This window comes from Vanessa atalanta, chromosome 21 (genome assembly GCF_905147765.1).
Source record: "Vanessa atalanta chromosome 21, ilVanAtal1.2, whole genome shotgun sequence".
Classification (NCBI taxonomy): Eukaryota; Metazoa; Arthropoda; class Insecta; order Lepidoptera; family Nymphalidae; genus Vanessa; species Vanessa atalanta.
Window position 1 is genome coordinate 7,671,208 of NC_061891.1, and position 17,638 is coordinate 7,688,845.

Genomic DNA, 17,638 nt, shown 5'->3' on the forward strand with positions numbered 1-17,638 from the left:
TGGGTGCACTATATATCGCCTGACTGCACATTGGCTGATTCAAGCCACGCCTACTGGAAATGCATTTTCAAGATTGCTATGCAGATGGTATTCGGTAAGATTCTGGAGTTGGGATGAAAGGGGCTTGTGAGATTTTAGGTTAATAGCAGATTCTGGATATAGTTCGGAATGGAGGGCGGTTATAAAACATTGCGATTCGAGTCCTGTATTCACTTCACTTCGAACTTACTATGATTTAATGGAGTTACCTTAAAAGCATTAATTCATGAATATAAAAGTTGTATCCATCACTAGAAGCCCTATGTAAAATATCGATATTTTTGGTCATCGAAAGAATTTATAAAACCAGATAACTAATATATATTATGAAATAGGAGTATGTTTCTTAATATTATAATAATATACAGCAACGAAGAATAAAGTAGGTTTAGAGAACGGTTATAGAGAACGGTGGCGAGGAGAGCGATGACGTCATAAGACAGCGCGATGCCGTCAGCTGTCACGGTATACGATTCAGTCTCCCAATGCATACAAATAGATGTCACACAATATAAAAATAGCTTCGTGGTTGATAACTTAATCAAACGAAACAAAATAATAATCAAGAAAGCACCGAAAATTTTCTATACTTTTTTACAACTCAGGTTATTATTTTTTTTGTCTCATTATTCTCGCTTACTTGTTTTCATATCATAAAAATAATGGAATATGTTAATTAGCCACTTCAACTGCTAATTAGACCTCGACAGCACTCCAAATTGAAAAGAAAATAATAATACTTTTTTATTACACTGCAATCACTTTTCAAAACATCGTTATGCAGATTTGAAACATAACGTTAAGAGTCAACGGTAATTAAATTAATCAAACTTTCTATTAGAATACTTCAATACATTTATACTTCGGTTGGAGATAATTCGGATCGACTTTAAGATTATATTTACAGAACGTACTTGTTTTGTTAAGATGACTGCTGTTTAATATATTTAATGTACATCATTATACATAACAAATTATATATCTATATTTAAAATTGAATATAACACTTATATCTATAAAATAAAAAATATCCATCCCTTATGTAATCGTGAAGCTAAAGTATATATTAAAAACTGGCTACTAGGACTAGATTATGAACAAACTGAGCTGTTGTTGCTATAATATTTTGTGAAACAAATTACACATACACGCACACACACACACACAAACACACTCACACACACACACACATACACACTCTACTATAGTGTACAGTAAGAAATAGTTATTTATCATTTATTTTTATTTACATAGAACAATATGACACTAAAATATGAGAGAGGACACTGATTTCTTTGAGCCTAGCTCAGAAATCAGGGACTTCATTATACTTTGTAACTTTTTATGTGAATAAAGATAATTTAAAAAAAAAAAAATCGAAATATCTTTGTAGTTATAATATATACATATTAGTATAGATGACCTAGTTTACATATTTCCATCCAATTTTCATAACCTCACTCGACATATAAATAAATACGCAATCAATCAGTATAGTGATTCTATTGTTAAAAACAACGTATTTTTAATTCAGGTCGTACAATTCTAAAGTCACACACATGGGTACATTTACACACACTCACACATTTAAAAAGTAAATAAATATGACTAGAGACAGATATTATTTTCATTACTATCATACTCTTTACTATTTAAACTTAAAATATATGTTTTAGTTATTATTATTTTTCTTAGTTGTAAAAGTAACGCTTCATATGACTGTCGTAGTGTTAAGGTCAAGCCTCAGCGGTTTTTATAATACTAGTTACAAATTAAAGTAAAATAATGTAATTACGTAATTATAAATAAATAAAAATATTACATTTTCCTGTCAGGATATTCACTCAAGTCAGAGTTCGAAATCTCGAGAGTCATATTCCTAAGCCTCGTCTTGTGCATTACATCGAGAGTGCTATTTGTAACTTCCATTTTAATTATTAATAAAAAAAGTCTTTGTCTTTATTGTACCGAGGTTCTTATTATTAATTATTATTTATGAAGATAGTGTCGTTAGATTTTAATGATTGCGGGCGTGTTTATCGCAGTGTGCACACAAATCGCATCAACGTAATGTTCGCATCTGCTTCGATTTCTGTGCAATGTAATGTGTATGGATTGAACTAATTCATCTCAATGTTTTTGAAATTCGAACGACATTATTTTGTGCTTATCTGTGTCATAATAATATTTATAAAAAAAGCAACGTTTACAAATATAAAATTATTTCTATAATTTATTATATGACAATAGTTTACATTTCCAGTTTGTAAATATTTTTAGATCTTGGTAATTGTTTTTTATAGGGGATTGAAAATATTGTTAATATATTTTAGCTGTTACTGAGTATCGAGTCTGTCTAACACAAGTGTTTTTACGCTCAAAAGAGGTTATTTTAAATCTTATGTACAATTTGTGAGAGGACATAAATTGTTATTAATGTATAATGTAATATAAGTATTCAATAAATGTTTTAGTTTGTCTTGTATTTTTCGTCTTTGTGACCGATTGAGATGTTATCTTAATATTAAACTATAATTATATATTCAAATAAAATCTAACCATTAATGCATGAAGATTATTAAAACTCAAATCTAATTCCAATAGTATTTATTCAAGTAGGCTCATAAAAGTGTTTTTGGTTTGTCATGTTACAGTTGAATTCAATATAAAGCTTTCGGAAAGGTCATTTTCTAATCGTAAACACTTATATACGTTATAAAAATTACTTAGCTATTATTATTTAAAATGTTTTTTATTAAAACACAACATCATTCTATACAAGTCATAACAGTATTCATTTTAAATTCAGTCATTTTCCATCATTACCTTTAATAATACCACCATTTTAATAACAAAGAATAGTCATAATGCTCGTATAATACAATGCTCATAGCGCGGCGTCGCTCGCTCCACTGCTTTTCAATCGTATTGTACGTTTTTTTTTTCCATTATGTTTCCACTCCGGTATTATTGTACGAAATGAAAAGATTTCTTGTCCATTTTTTAGCGTCGGATTAGTCTGTAAGAACATTGTTATTTCTTTTTTTTTTAATTCTTGTTTTAATTCATTCGATGGTTACAAGTTATAGTTTGGTGTTTTTGTATTGTAGCTGTATTTTATGTTTAGTATTCGACGATTCGATTTTTAAATGTAATCTGTTGCTGATCTTGACTGGTATGCTGTGTGGTATGTTTGTACAACCTTATACAAGCTGTTTATTTGATGTTTGTTTAAGATCGAAGCTGAGGATAGATATAGTGCTTTATTTTACGTACGTACGTAATCAAGAAGTGTGTGTTATATCTTCTTCATGAAGGCTGCAAATGTGATTGTATACAGTCACCTTTTCCTATACAAACTTTGGAAGAAGCAGGGTCGGATTAACTATTTGATTGCACGTTTTGGGGCTCCTTTGTCATTTTTTAACTTCCTAATATATATAAGTATTTTCTACCACAACGCAATTTTATTCACAATAATGATGTTTTATAAATTAAAGAGATATGTGTTACCCTTTTTGAAAAGGAGGAATATTAAGGCTGCCAACATTTCCTCATGCTTGCACTAACTATACTGGCTCACTTACCCTTCAAACTAGAACATACAACAAACACTGAGTTTGTATCAACCGAGAAAAATCAAGACGATGCTCTAGCGTCATGTATTCATACAGTTTTACAACTACAATTATAATATAATTATGACTGCCTCGTTTGACTAGATATAAGGCTATAGTTCCCGAGGTTCAAGGTTCAAATCTTAAGTTGGTTCAACAGTTATTGGGTTTTCTGTCAAAATATTCTCAGTAATAGAACGGAGTCTGGGAGTTAGAAGTGTGTAGGTACATTTCGGTGCCTCCCAAAAACTAATAATCATCCTTATAAAAACTAATAAATATATATTATTATTATAAAATCGAGGTTTTAATTGTAAATAAAAAAAATAAGTTATTGTCCTCGGTTACTAAATTAATTTGCCGAACCGTCCTTAAAATGTATAAAAGTTATATTGTATTGTGTAAAAAATTACTTATTATTATATGTTACTCGTATCACTAAATAACTATATTACCAGTATACTCTATTATCAGTATATATACTCAATATTATATCGTATCAAATTTGTATTATAAAGACTCAATCGTTGAACACACTGATCTCAGAATCTACCAATTGCTACTCTAGCCAATTTAACCAATATAGGAAACTACGTAAAAGGTTTCTGTAATTAAAATAAATAAATAAACAAAAGCAAAAATAAAAAGAAACTGATTGACCAAGGTCAGTTTGTAAATGATGAATAAAATTCAATTAAATAATTTGTTTAAAATCTGAAAAGTCATTGGTCATTGGCATCCAAGGTCACAAGGCGACCAATGAGCGTTTAGATTAAATCCAAATTAATACTTTTGAACGTTTCAGATCTCTCATGTTCGATGATCAAGGAAACGACACAAGGAAAGTTACGATCGAATGAAATTCTGTCACAAGTGTACCCACGAGTATTTATTAAGGAAGCCTTTTTTTGGCTTATAAAATCTAAGTATGTGAATGATTACATTTGTAGTTAATCAGTCAAACGACTCTCGACCAGTTTAAATTTATGTAGATGAACCCTTACGATATTGTAGAATATATTTTAAACTGGCCACGTGGCGATGCGGATATGAACCCATACTAACGACCCGTCTTCTATTACATGCCTATCACATTAGATTTATTTTAAACCGAGGAATTTTGTAAAAAATATACAGAAAAAAAAATCGTACCACTTCTTTCAGCCTATTACGCTTTTAATGCAAGCTTGAACCCCATGAAAGGACATACATACTTTATTATACTTAACACTGATGATCAACACCTAAAACACGAGCAAAGCCGAAACCGACCACTAGTACGAGTAAGTTTACATTTGAAGCGTACATTCAGACTAATTTTTGAAGTCATTGTTTTTTTTTAATAGTTTATAATAGTGATTGTATAATAAACAATGAATATACGAATGGATAATCTTATTACATATTGACTAATATAGTGGAGTTAATTATTACATGCCTACATATATATAAACATATATGGTGATGATGAGTATGTTGATTTTTGAAAGAAATATGCGAATGGTGTATGTCAGTGAATATTAAATCACTATATTTTATAAAAAATTTAAAATATAATTAACTAATTTTTGTTTAAATTTTCAACTAAAATTACCCTCTTGAAAAGTTCTTCACGCTCCATTCCTATAACTCACCCTTCGGAAGTTCATGATATATATAAATATAGACAGACATACAGAGTTAACTCGCCTACCCCTTGGTATTGTCATTCAAATAGACTAGACATGGCGACTGGGAAGAATTTAAATGATTCCCGAAATATTTATAAAGTATATTTTACATTTGAATAAACGTAGGTGACCGTGTGTTATGTACATAATATATTTTTATATGTATTTTATAATATAGATTGGCGGACGAGCAAATGGGCCACCTGATGGTAAGTGGTCACCATCGCCCACAGACAATGGCGACAGTGGCGTTGTAAGAAATTTTAATCATTCCTTACATCGCCAATGCGCCATAAACCTTGGGATCTAAGATGATGATCCGATAAATTATCTGTTGAATAGGTGGTACCTACCCAGACGTGCTTGCACAAAGCCAAGTAAATGTGCTTAAGATTATTATACTTTGAAATCGTGTTAGGTTAATTAGTGAGTCAGGGCACACGTCACATACGATAGCCTATATTAACCGAAAAAAGAATAAGGAGAAACAAACCTTATATAACAAACCCTATACAAATTGTTGTACTAATTCTTGATTAAAGTGAAGCAAATGTGTCAATGCAGAGTTAAGGCCTTCTCTCATATGAGGAGAAGGGTTGGTGAATACAAATGTGGCAGGGTATCTTTGAAATTAGACACATGCTTTCAGGTCTCCTTAAGATTTTTTTCTTTCACCGCCGAGCGCGAGATGAATTATTAACATAAATTAATCACATGAAATTTCACTGGCACTTGCTTGGGTTTGTACCCGCAGTCATCGGTTAAGATGCACGCTTTATGACCACTATGCTATCTTGACTTTATTCTTGATTCATATATCTTTCTATTCCACTGAAGATTACTTCACTCGTTTAGTAAAGGAGCCTGTCCATCACAACATCTCATACCATGGAACGTACCAGGTACGGAAACAAGCAAATCATGGTCACTATTACGTCCGTTCATAACGATTTTAGTGTTCTCGTTCTCTCTGAGGTAAAAAAATCTTTCTTCGAAACGGTTTTATACATCTCAATACAAAAAATAGCTATATTTTTGTCTGATATATTGGCATGGTATGAGTTAAGGTTTCACAAATAGATTAAGACGAGTGCGTATTATTAATTCCAAGGCCATATTTATATTTAAAAAAAAAAAAAACATTATTTTTGAGTAATTATTTAAAATTTTAAATTTAGAATGGCTAAAGTCATAACTATCAATTTCATCACTTGACATAAAATAACATTTAAAATTCATAAATGAATATTAACAATTGTTGAACCCACCCTACAACATTTATTGCTGCCCTTAAAGCTCTATCATAAACTGCACCCTTTACACATCACTATAATGACGCAAATGAAAATATGTATTTGTATTATATATGAATGATATGACACATTGAAGGCGTTACGAATTATTGTGTGGGACCGACATTAGTTTACCGATCTTCTATAATTTAACAACCTTATGATGATAAAAATAAGGTCGAATTTATCTTGCTATTGGGTTTTATAAGAGTATATCAAGAGATATTGAATCTCATTGCGTTTTTAACACTTGGCCCTCGGGTGCATAGGGTTGTTCGGGATATTTTGCACCCTCGCTGATTAGCGTTCTTAATCTACTAGGGTTGTTTGGATAGTATAATACAATTGCTCACAGTGTGTTTTTTTAACAAATAAGTTTTTCAAATTTGGCACTGGTATAATTTCATTCTGCCTTATATATTAAAGCATAAAACTTTTTTTTTAAATAATCAATTAGGATAATATTTGTAAAATGATTTTGCATCTGATTAAAGTTCTTAATTTGCCTGTTCTAATTAATAAATATAGTGTGATGATCATTAACAACGCTTGATATATTTCTTATTAATAATAAAACTCGTTAATTAGAAAAGTTATTATTAATAACTTTTCTAATTACGACGTGATTCATATTAACGTAAATAATAAATGTTCTACTGCATAAAACCGACCAGTTATTCAATAATATTCCAATGTTTATTTAACATCTTAAACTGTTGCTTAATGAACTACAGTGAACGGCTAAGCCTGTTTGCTGACAAGTTCATCTCATTATATAAAATGTATTCTGTTATATTTGTATAATTATATTATACGAATTGTAAATAAATTATATAAACAATGTCGTCCTGTTATACAATGACCGTAAGATAAGCTGTTTAATAATATGTTATTAAAATACTAATGATTATCTGTTGCTGTTTCAAGTCAGCTGTTAGAAAGAGTTATAGAAAAGTTTACAAGGTTATTTAGCCTGTCTGGGCAGTTACCATCCACTCATCAGATATTCTACCACCAAACAACAGTACTTAGTATTGTTATGTTCCAGTTTGAAAGGTGAGTGAGCCAGTGTAACTACAGGCACAAGGAATATAACATCTTAGTTTCCAAGGTTGTTGGCACATTGGCGATGTACGGAATGGTTAATATTTTTTACAGCGCAATTGTTTATGGGCGGTGGTGACCACTTACCATCAGGTACCATATGCTCGTCCGGCAACTTATACCATAAAAAATAATAATAAAAGCTATCACTCATTTGGAATTTAGAATCTATCCCGAAGAAACTTAGTTATTACTTTAATCTTAGCTAGTGCCTGTAATTACACTGACTCACTGACCAATCAAAGTAGAACGCAGCAATGGTAAGTATTGCTGATTGGTTGAAAAATGTGAAAAAACCCAGATGAACCTACACAGCGTCATGCTACTGGTCATATTTATTTATAGAATCCTATAATATGTTTTACGTTAATGACAGTTAATTTATTATTTATATCACAGGAATAAGGACGAGGAGTTATCGTTAGATGCAAACTCTCAAAGTTATAAGAAAATGCGGCCTGGAAATATCCTTCTTCTGGGCGAAGGGCTGCTCTACGGTTGAGGACGTTGCAATGCGAGTGGGTATACATGCGTCAGTATTTCACCTGACACATACAGATTTCCTTACGATGTTTTCCTCGGGTTGTTTTCTTACCACGGTTTTGAACTGCTGAGTTTCCTTTGCCGGTTCTTCTCAGGTCCTAGGTGTTAATTTCCGAACCGGTCGTAGATTTTTGATTACAATAAGCAAGTGTAATCACTACTACATTGAATAAAGATTATTGACTTTGACTTTTGACTCTGAATCCAAATTCTTCAGTTTTCTAACCGCTGAGCCATCTCGTCTGACAGTTGTAAGAAACCATTTAGAGCTAAACTTGAACAGATACTTGTTAGATAACTAAAAACACATTAACAGTATCCATTAACCGCAATATTTTCCAAATAGCTGCCAAATCGCATTCGGATGCGAGCGACATTAGACAGCGGATGCGGCGCGCGCGCCGGAAGGTGGGTCCCATCCATTGACGTCACATCCGCTCAGCAATGGAGCCAGCGCCGCGGGGGTCTGGAGTTCGGTTTTGGGATAAAATAGACAGGTATTGTTATCTCCTATTTGCATAAGGATATGCTAATTTTGTTTTCGGTATAATTAAATGTTTGTATTTATTTTAAAAATATATATTTGTTTTATAACGTCCTTTTGCAACGACTTCTAAATTTAAATGTAATTTAAGGCATGTTCTTTGTTTAAATATTAAAATATTACAAATTAAAGTATTTTAAAAATATTTTATTGTTAATTAAAACTCATGGGACATGTTCCCTTTCAAATTTACATATTTATTTCGATATATTTTTTGTAATGAGTTTTATATGAAGTAGCAATTGAATGTCAACTGCAATATCTGAATGATCTGAAGTGTATTTAATATAGAAACTGACGTTTTATATGTGATACTAAAGAGATATACTTATTTACACACACACATATACTGGATCAAAAAACTACAGTTTCTAAAACTTTCAAAAATCGAACTTCTAAGTATCGGTTCATAAATTTAACTTCTATAACATCATAAAATACACCAAATTAGCTACAGCTCCTTTACAATACTTAATGCCTATTCAGTCAAAACAACAAAAGATATCGCGTCATAATTCGTCACGGACAAAAGAAAATTCGTTTCGTAATTCAAATTCTAAAAACTAATAATTCGTCATGCACCGACCGCGCAATACCCACGCACAAGTGCAACTATGACGTTATTAAACCGCGAAAATAATCACACAAGGAGGCCGAATATAGTCTTAAGTTCAAATGTGTAAAGGTTATATTCCATTGTAGGTTAGAAAAAAAAAAGAAAATATTCCTGGCCGAAAACACGCGGTGTATGAATTTAAAAATAATAACACGTCATTGCTCAGTCCCTCTGTCTTTTTGATTCAGTGTACCGTAATGCATGTTACGGTCGTATGTTGAATTTGATGAGTATATAAGAACCGTTTCCATTGCCTCAATCAGACATTAAGAACTCTAAATTTAGGGTAATAAATTATAAAAGAAATCAACACAAAATTAAAGCAAGTTCATTTTTTAGTTTTTAAAGAATCAGTTTTATAAAGGTTGGAAAATTATTTTTTTAAATTTTTTGAACATGGATTTCTTTAATGTTTTGTCTATTGAAGTTTGTTATTTTTGTATTGAGTTTTGATTTATTGCTCATTACATGATTATTCTTATTAATTATTGATATCTTCATAATTACATAGGATTCTAATCTTATTTACTGATACATCTTTGCGTCTTTGTATACAGCAACACAGCCATGAGTTCAGGAAAAATTATTACTTAAATATTTAGATTTTTTTAAATATATCTAGATATAGTATTGCACAACAAAGAAACTAAAACAAACAGACCAACTTTATTATCCACGTGTGCGTGACAGCTACGATTGAGCTTGGGTAGTGAGCCAAACGTCATGCTATTTTAATAGTGTGCGTGTACTTAGTAGCCAATTGTTACTCGACGATGCATTCTTAGCTTTGACAGTTTATCATAAATAATTTAAAAAAAATAGACTTTTTTTTACTTATTAATCCGTCACGAGATGTTTAAAAAACGATGGCAACGACTTATAGTAGAATGGAAACCGACACCAAAATTCGATGGCAACATTCGCGTGAATTTAAATCTCGCCTCGGGTGTTAGGAAGCGGTGATTTGTGGTTATTTACCGCGGTTGTTAAGTTTCCATTTTCGACGGCCACTCGTGCGGAATCCGATTCCAATGCGAATTTCGTTTTTAATTTTCAGAATAGGTCTGCGGGACCCTTCATTGTGTTACACGTAACGACTATTGTTCGCATTATTCAGAGGCAATTTCGTATTTAAATACCTAGTGGAAGTAATATTCCGATGCGAACTGTGGTTACGTGAAATTGTTGCACTTTGCATTATTATTCAGATTTCCGTAGTGACAAACTCGCTTAAAATTCATTCATATATTTCGTCTAGATTTTAATTTATAATATATGTAATAAGGACAGTGTAAGACGAAGGAGGTATTTTATTTTATTATGTTGCTGATAAGTATCAGTAACTTCGTCAATAAATTACCGGCTTACTTAAAACGTTGTTTAGTTAAACACATATTTTTTATTCTTTCTGACATATTTGATTTTACATTTGTAAGAAGAAGACGGAGCATTATTTATTCAATCACCGTCAAAATAATATAATCTATATACAAAAATAATCCCTATTCCCCTTAGTCATGCTTTAACTTAATAACGACTTAAACGATTTCATTCAGTGTTATTTTTAAATTTTCTATTACTTTGTAGAAAAAGTTAAGACATTTGGAAATTTAAGAGCGTGTATTAGCTTATACGGGTTTTCTAATAGGAACTGCGAGCCAAAATCATCAGTAACTTAAACAAAAAATACTATACAAAAGTTTTAATAGGAACAATTTTTTTTTTATGTTCATAGCTAAAACAGCACTCTGTCTATCGGATCAGCTGGTATCCTATATTTTTAAGCTGGCGATATACGCACTGATATATACTCATTACGGGAAATGTTAGCAAAGATTCACTTATAATTTCAAGCTGTGAAATAAAACAACTACAATAATATACGATCATATAAAAAATCTAAAATCATTTTAAAGTATATAGTAGTTCAGTACGTTATAAATTTTTGAAATTGGAACAAGTACTAAGAAAATTTCTACGTATGGTACGGTATGCTCTCAAGCTTTTGTTCTTCACAAAAGCATTTTAAGGTGGATCCAATACGATCACCAAAAAGTTTGTGTATGATATCATCGAACATCCATTATCCAATTTTTGAATTAAAAAAGCGGGAAAATCCCTTCTTCAATATAAACCGAATCAAAGTTATCTAGATTCGGAACGCGTAATCCAATCAGAACGTCAACGAGACAATCCGTCGGACGGAGGCGTATTTTCAAAAACCCTTTTGTTCAAACAAGCTGCCACGAGCAAGCGTACCCTTCTGACTGCTTCGTTGGGAATTCAGTCGCGAAGCACAAGCGATGTGGAAATAAACCACTGTGCTATGAAAACGCTGCGTTTTTTAATGCTGTTATTGTTGGTTATTTAGTGTTAAAATATCCATGTATCAAAATCATAATAATTAGATCTAGATTATATGCGTACTGTTACATAATCTTTATGTATTTCTCGGGTTCAACCCTGACGATATCTTATTTATTACTTACGTTTCAATAGTACTTTTTTTTATATTACTTAAAACTTAAAACAAAAAGTATTATAATACATTCGTAACAAATTAATACGTCAATTCCATATTGACCACGCGCTAACTTCGTTTGATTGTTTGATCACATAATATATTACTATTTATTTTAGTTATAATTATAGAATAAAATGCGATTCAAATACCAACACGACTGACACCGCGCCATCTTGTGTCATATTTGTTGTTACATCTTTGTGTGGTATTTTTTTTTGTATATTAAAGAAATATTATTCAATTTTAAAAATGGAATCAAATGACATTCGACATATTGCGGTCTTTTGAGGTCATTGAGGTTCATCCATTGTACACTACTAATAACTACCAATAAATATCGTGTTGTATATTTATTTAAATAAAATTAAAAAAAAAAAATTATTCGCTACGTTTTTCTAGATAGTGCGTTGAAAACTAAAATTTGCATAGCGTTCTCCAAGAAACCGGTAGACTTAAAATTTAGTAAATTTACTAAACCTAGGTTCGAACTGATTTACGATTCCTCTGAAGGCGTCTGTCATAGAATATTTAAGAGACTCAAATGCGATAAATAAAAAAGATTGTTTAAAATACATTAAATCAATCCTAATTTTACCTGTTTATTAGCATATCAAATATCAAATCATATCTTCATTACAAATAGCCCACATATTCAAAATATTCAATAGCCGATCATTTGTTTTCATTTTTACTAATAGATTTGCCATTTTCCTAAAAATGTTCCTTCGAGTCGGATATAAGCCGACAACTAGATGAGCGGCCTCAATGTGGTATATGATGGATTTTTGAACCGAATTTAATATTTTTTAGATAAGTCATGTTTGGAACATGTAAAACCAATCAATCAAGTGAATATTTTAGAATGAGTCTTTAATGTTTTTTGAAGTTTTAATCTATGACAGTCTTAACCTGTATATTTGTTTTTGTACGCAAATAGATCCGCAAATTCGTCTTGCAGAATATTAAATGACACAAAACAACTCTCAACACGTCTGGCTTCAGCATAAAAAGATCAGATAAATAAATACATTGAGACTACTTACTCTGACTTTACGGTATTATTTTTTAACTAAATATGTAATTATAGGATCATAAATGTGAATCTGCGTGCTTCAACGACTCCCAAAGCTCAAGATCCCGACTCTGAGTCAGCTCAGCCAAGAACCATGTTTATCTTGTGATATCATTCACCTCATGCTCGATGGTGATGAAAAATTTGTTGAGGAAATCGGGTACACCAAATCATACTGGAATGTTAATTTCCTGCTCATTTTCTTTACAATGTTAAGCAATTATTCCGCAACTTCAAGTCTAATTGAAAACATATTCGAAATATTACAATGCAGAGATTCTTGGAAATAAAAAAAAAAACAACTGTCAAGTCCTTTTGCGCATCACATATTAAATTATTTTCCATTTTCATATAACATCAACTGTTTATTCGCACAAAATCGTATAACCAATTAACGTACCTATCTCACAGCGATAAGGCTTAATATTGTGTGTATTTTTATAAATTGTAGATCACGTAAGTGTGGTTGTATTCTGTTACGAGTGTTTTAATAACACAAAGGCTTGTTTTGTGTCAAGTCATTTCAAAGTACATACGTTATTTGCCATTGTGTTCTGAATTTTAATTTGATATATTTTATATTTGACGGCAATTTGCAAATAATATGGAAATAACTTCCTGACATACAAAATAACCAAATGTTGGTTAATTTAAATACCTTCAATTGATAGAAGGGTTTTGTGCGAGCCCATCTGGGCAGGTACCACCCACGTATACATTCTACCATCAAACAGCGATACTATCTTTGTATTCTTGTGATAAATATTGTGTAAACAAGTAAAGGAAACCTTGTAACACCTGGAATTAGTATTTGTTGATTTCCATGCGGGGTCAATAAAACTTAAATTATTGTATTCCATAATTTATGTAACTAGTTGTCAAGAAAGAGTATCTACTGAGTTTCTTGTCTGTTCTTCTCAATACAATCTACATTCCAAACCGGTGGTAGCTCTAAATTTAATTTAATCATGTAATATGATTTTTTGTTCCGGTTTAATTCGAATGAGTCAGTCACTACAGAATATAACATCTTGGTTCTTAAGTTTGGTTTATCGACCAAAATACTTTGTAAGTCAGCCTACATATAAAAAAAAACTATGGTAACGCTTTGTACAGGCTTGAATGGGTGTTTGTTGTTGTTGTAGTAGTGTGTGGGTTGCTATACTTATCAGGTATTACAAAAGATTCTGGAGCCATCCTTTTAAAAATACATTAACGCCTTATAAGAATAGTACCTATTCTATATGGGCGATCCCAAAGCCCTGTGTCAAACTCAATTCAATAAATTCTAAGTGAGTTAATTAAAATAGTATATTAAGGGCAATACTTTTACATATTAATTATTTATATTAAAATATCTTTGTTCAATAAAAAAGCCTTACACTTAGGTACTTATTTATATACAAACGAAAAACTGGTACTGGTTCGGTAAAGAAAATATCGTGACTATAAACTGCGCAGGTTTGTTTTTGTAAATATTTAAAATTTTAAATGAAAAAAAAAAGTATTATCTAGACGTGCGTGTCATTCCCAATTGTATTGGCAGAAATAAAGAAGTAAATCTAATAAATGTTGGAACTTATTTCTCTATGCGCTTAGTCCAGTTCCGATTAGTAGATATAGTATCTTGTATCCAACAAGCGTACGATGTACCTTTACCACCGTGCATTAGGTGAATTATACAAACACATGAAGACGCAGTTGCGCCTGCCCCCGGGCCATCTCAGTCTAGCAAACACTAATATAATCACAAGAACTACCGCTAACGTCGCTACCCGCGGGGACAATCAGGGGTACAATGTACAAATGAGATCAAAATAAAAATCAAATTAGGCAGTTATTGCATAAAGAGTCGCCGACCCTCATTGCGTCGGTGAGGGTCCGCTAATGTAATCGACTTCAACCCAACATACTACTAGATTTGACGAAAATATTTTTATAGCTATAATTATTACTTATAAAATAAATGTATTCTTTTGAAGACGGTTCTTTAATGTTAATTTTATGACTTATGATGTATATATGTATGCTTTGGTAGTCGGTAATTTTAAATATATTATGAATACCAAGGTGAGAATATTTAAAGCACTTTTAAGTTTAATAAATAAATAATAGTTTTCTTTTATTAATTCATACTAAAAAATATTCTAATTTGAGACATAAAATACTAGCTGAACTTACGGCTTTACCCGCGCGAAAATTATAAAAGTTTACACAGTGAACACAAACCGTCACTCCCAATTTTACCCTCTAAAGGGGTGAATTGAAAAAGCTAGTACTACTACGAAACTTAAACTATCACCATACCAAATTTCATGTAAATCGGTGTAGCGGTGTCAGTATGAAGAGGTAACAGACAGAGTTACTTTAAGCATCATTAACATAAAAATGGTACCAACAGAAAGATATATGAAAATAATTTTTTTTTTTAGTTTGCCGGCTTCGCTATAATTTAATTTGATTGGCTGAATAATCAATAACATATATCACTTTACTAATAAATCATTATGTTGGTGACAGATATCGGCCGCAGCTACGTGATAAACAAAAACGCCAACTATGCACGAAATACTATGTTTGAGTATAAACAGATGCACCTATTTCCTTAATCTCATAGACCGATGACAAGTCTCCAAGACGACTGTAGTCATATCCGAACTTTAGGTAAGTTAATAAATCAACCCGGAATAAAACTTGAAACCTTACGATCTCGGAACAACCTAGCCACAAGACATAAACAAACATAAATACACAATAATTGCACCCTAAACTATGGAAGACGAAATGCTAATTACAAAACAATAAAACTATTTTCAAGTTGCTACAACGATTGTTACATTCACAAAATACGTTTCAAAATTATTAAAACCTCATATCTGCATTAATATTAAATTATTTCATACCAAATCCCATCTCATTCCCATAAAAAGCAAATTCAATCCGACTTCCAGCCACGAAATGAAATTACAACAATCGGTATCCCCATTGTGGATCCATAATGAATTTATAGAGAAATTTATCAAACAATGATATACTAGAAATGACTACATATCCAATGACAATAGGCTGGAACGGATGAACTTATATGGCAATGTTTGAAATGATTTGCTAATTTGACGTAATGTTCATTTATTGCCATATATATAAATGTCATTTTGGAGTTCATTATTTAAATAACGTTTTGCCACTGGTGAGTATGAAAGAGATCTGTGTTTAACCGTACACCCGCTATGCAATGTTTAAAAATGTGATAAAGATTTATTTAATATTTATTTACGTAATTATTATTATTACTTAGTAAGAGCTAAAAATAGTTGCTGTATTTAATACCATGACCGTGTGAAATGGTGGCAAGAATTAATTTAAGAGCATCTATATTCATGTCATGAATAAACTCATTCGGGAAATAGGTTCAATTCTTCAGAAGATTTTTCTGAGGACCTCATATAATCATACTAATAAAATATATTTCGTTTGTTTTTAGGTTAATGTATATACTTACTGATCTTATAATTATAATAATATTTATCATCAAAATATATGCAACAACGCAAGCTAACCGAAGAGCGAGTAGAGTCGGGAGATAACATAAAGGAGCATCATGCCGCTACTCGATACGGCACACGAATCGTTCTAACCCCCGGCCCTGCACGCGTCTTATATGTTTTCTGTATGTTTGTTTAACATATTTTTAGAATATTGGTATATACGTCGAATATATCATTATATAAGTTAAAAACACATTATTATAATTATTTATTAAGTAAAATATCAAGATTATAATATTCAAAATATATTATTACAAGTTTAAAGTTAACACTAACATAACACATCTAGTCGTACAACGTATTGTTAAAAAGGGGGGACAAGGAGGGGGTAAAGACAATGTGGAACTAGCAGTTGTAATCAGGTTAGCGAACAATTTGCCTCTCCGCCCATGCATGATGTATGACGGTACAACCGACCCAGCTTCTCTGCGATTGATTTTTTCAAGTCCGCTTGTAGTTTTGGGTTGAATGTATTAATGAAAATAACGAACATTTATTTCGTTGGCTATTTTAATAAACTTTTGTTTTGTTTTTTTGTTTTTGTTTTAAGCGAACAATTGAGATTGAAGCTAAAATGCTTTTAAGTAATTCTTATTATGATAATATTTTTATTTTATTAAAATACCTGATAGAGTTCAGTGACCTTTATACGTTTAAATTGTTTAATTTAAATAATTTTTATATGCGATCAGATAAATTATATGGATGGGGCCTTCTCAAAGCTCCATTTTGCTCAGGCTTTGGATTGTTACAAAATATAAATACTCAAGGGTTCTTTTATAATTAAATCAACAGTATTTTTAGTAGCAATAAACAAATTATCAATAACTAGGTATGTATCTATAGTATTAATGTATATTCTCGTATATAATCATTATTTTGTTGTTGAACAATAATTGCAATTTCAGTTTACATACAAATTGTTATAAGTTTGCTATTGTTTTTAAATCATATTGATTCAATTGGATTTAAAGTCTGTTCACACTCACAGTTCTCTTTTCAAGTCACTTTAATTTCATCAGTTGATCGGCTACGACTCGTGCGAACGCAGTTTCATAGAATGGCTGCA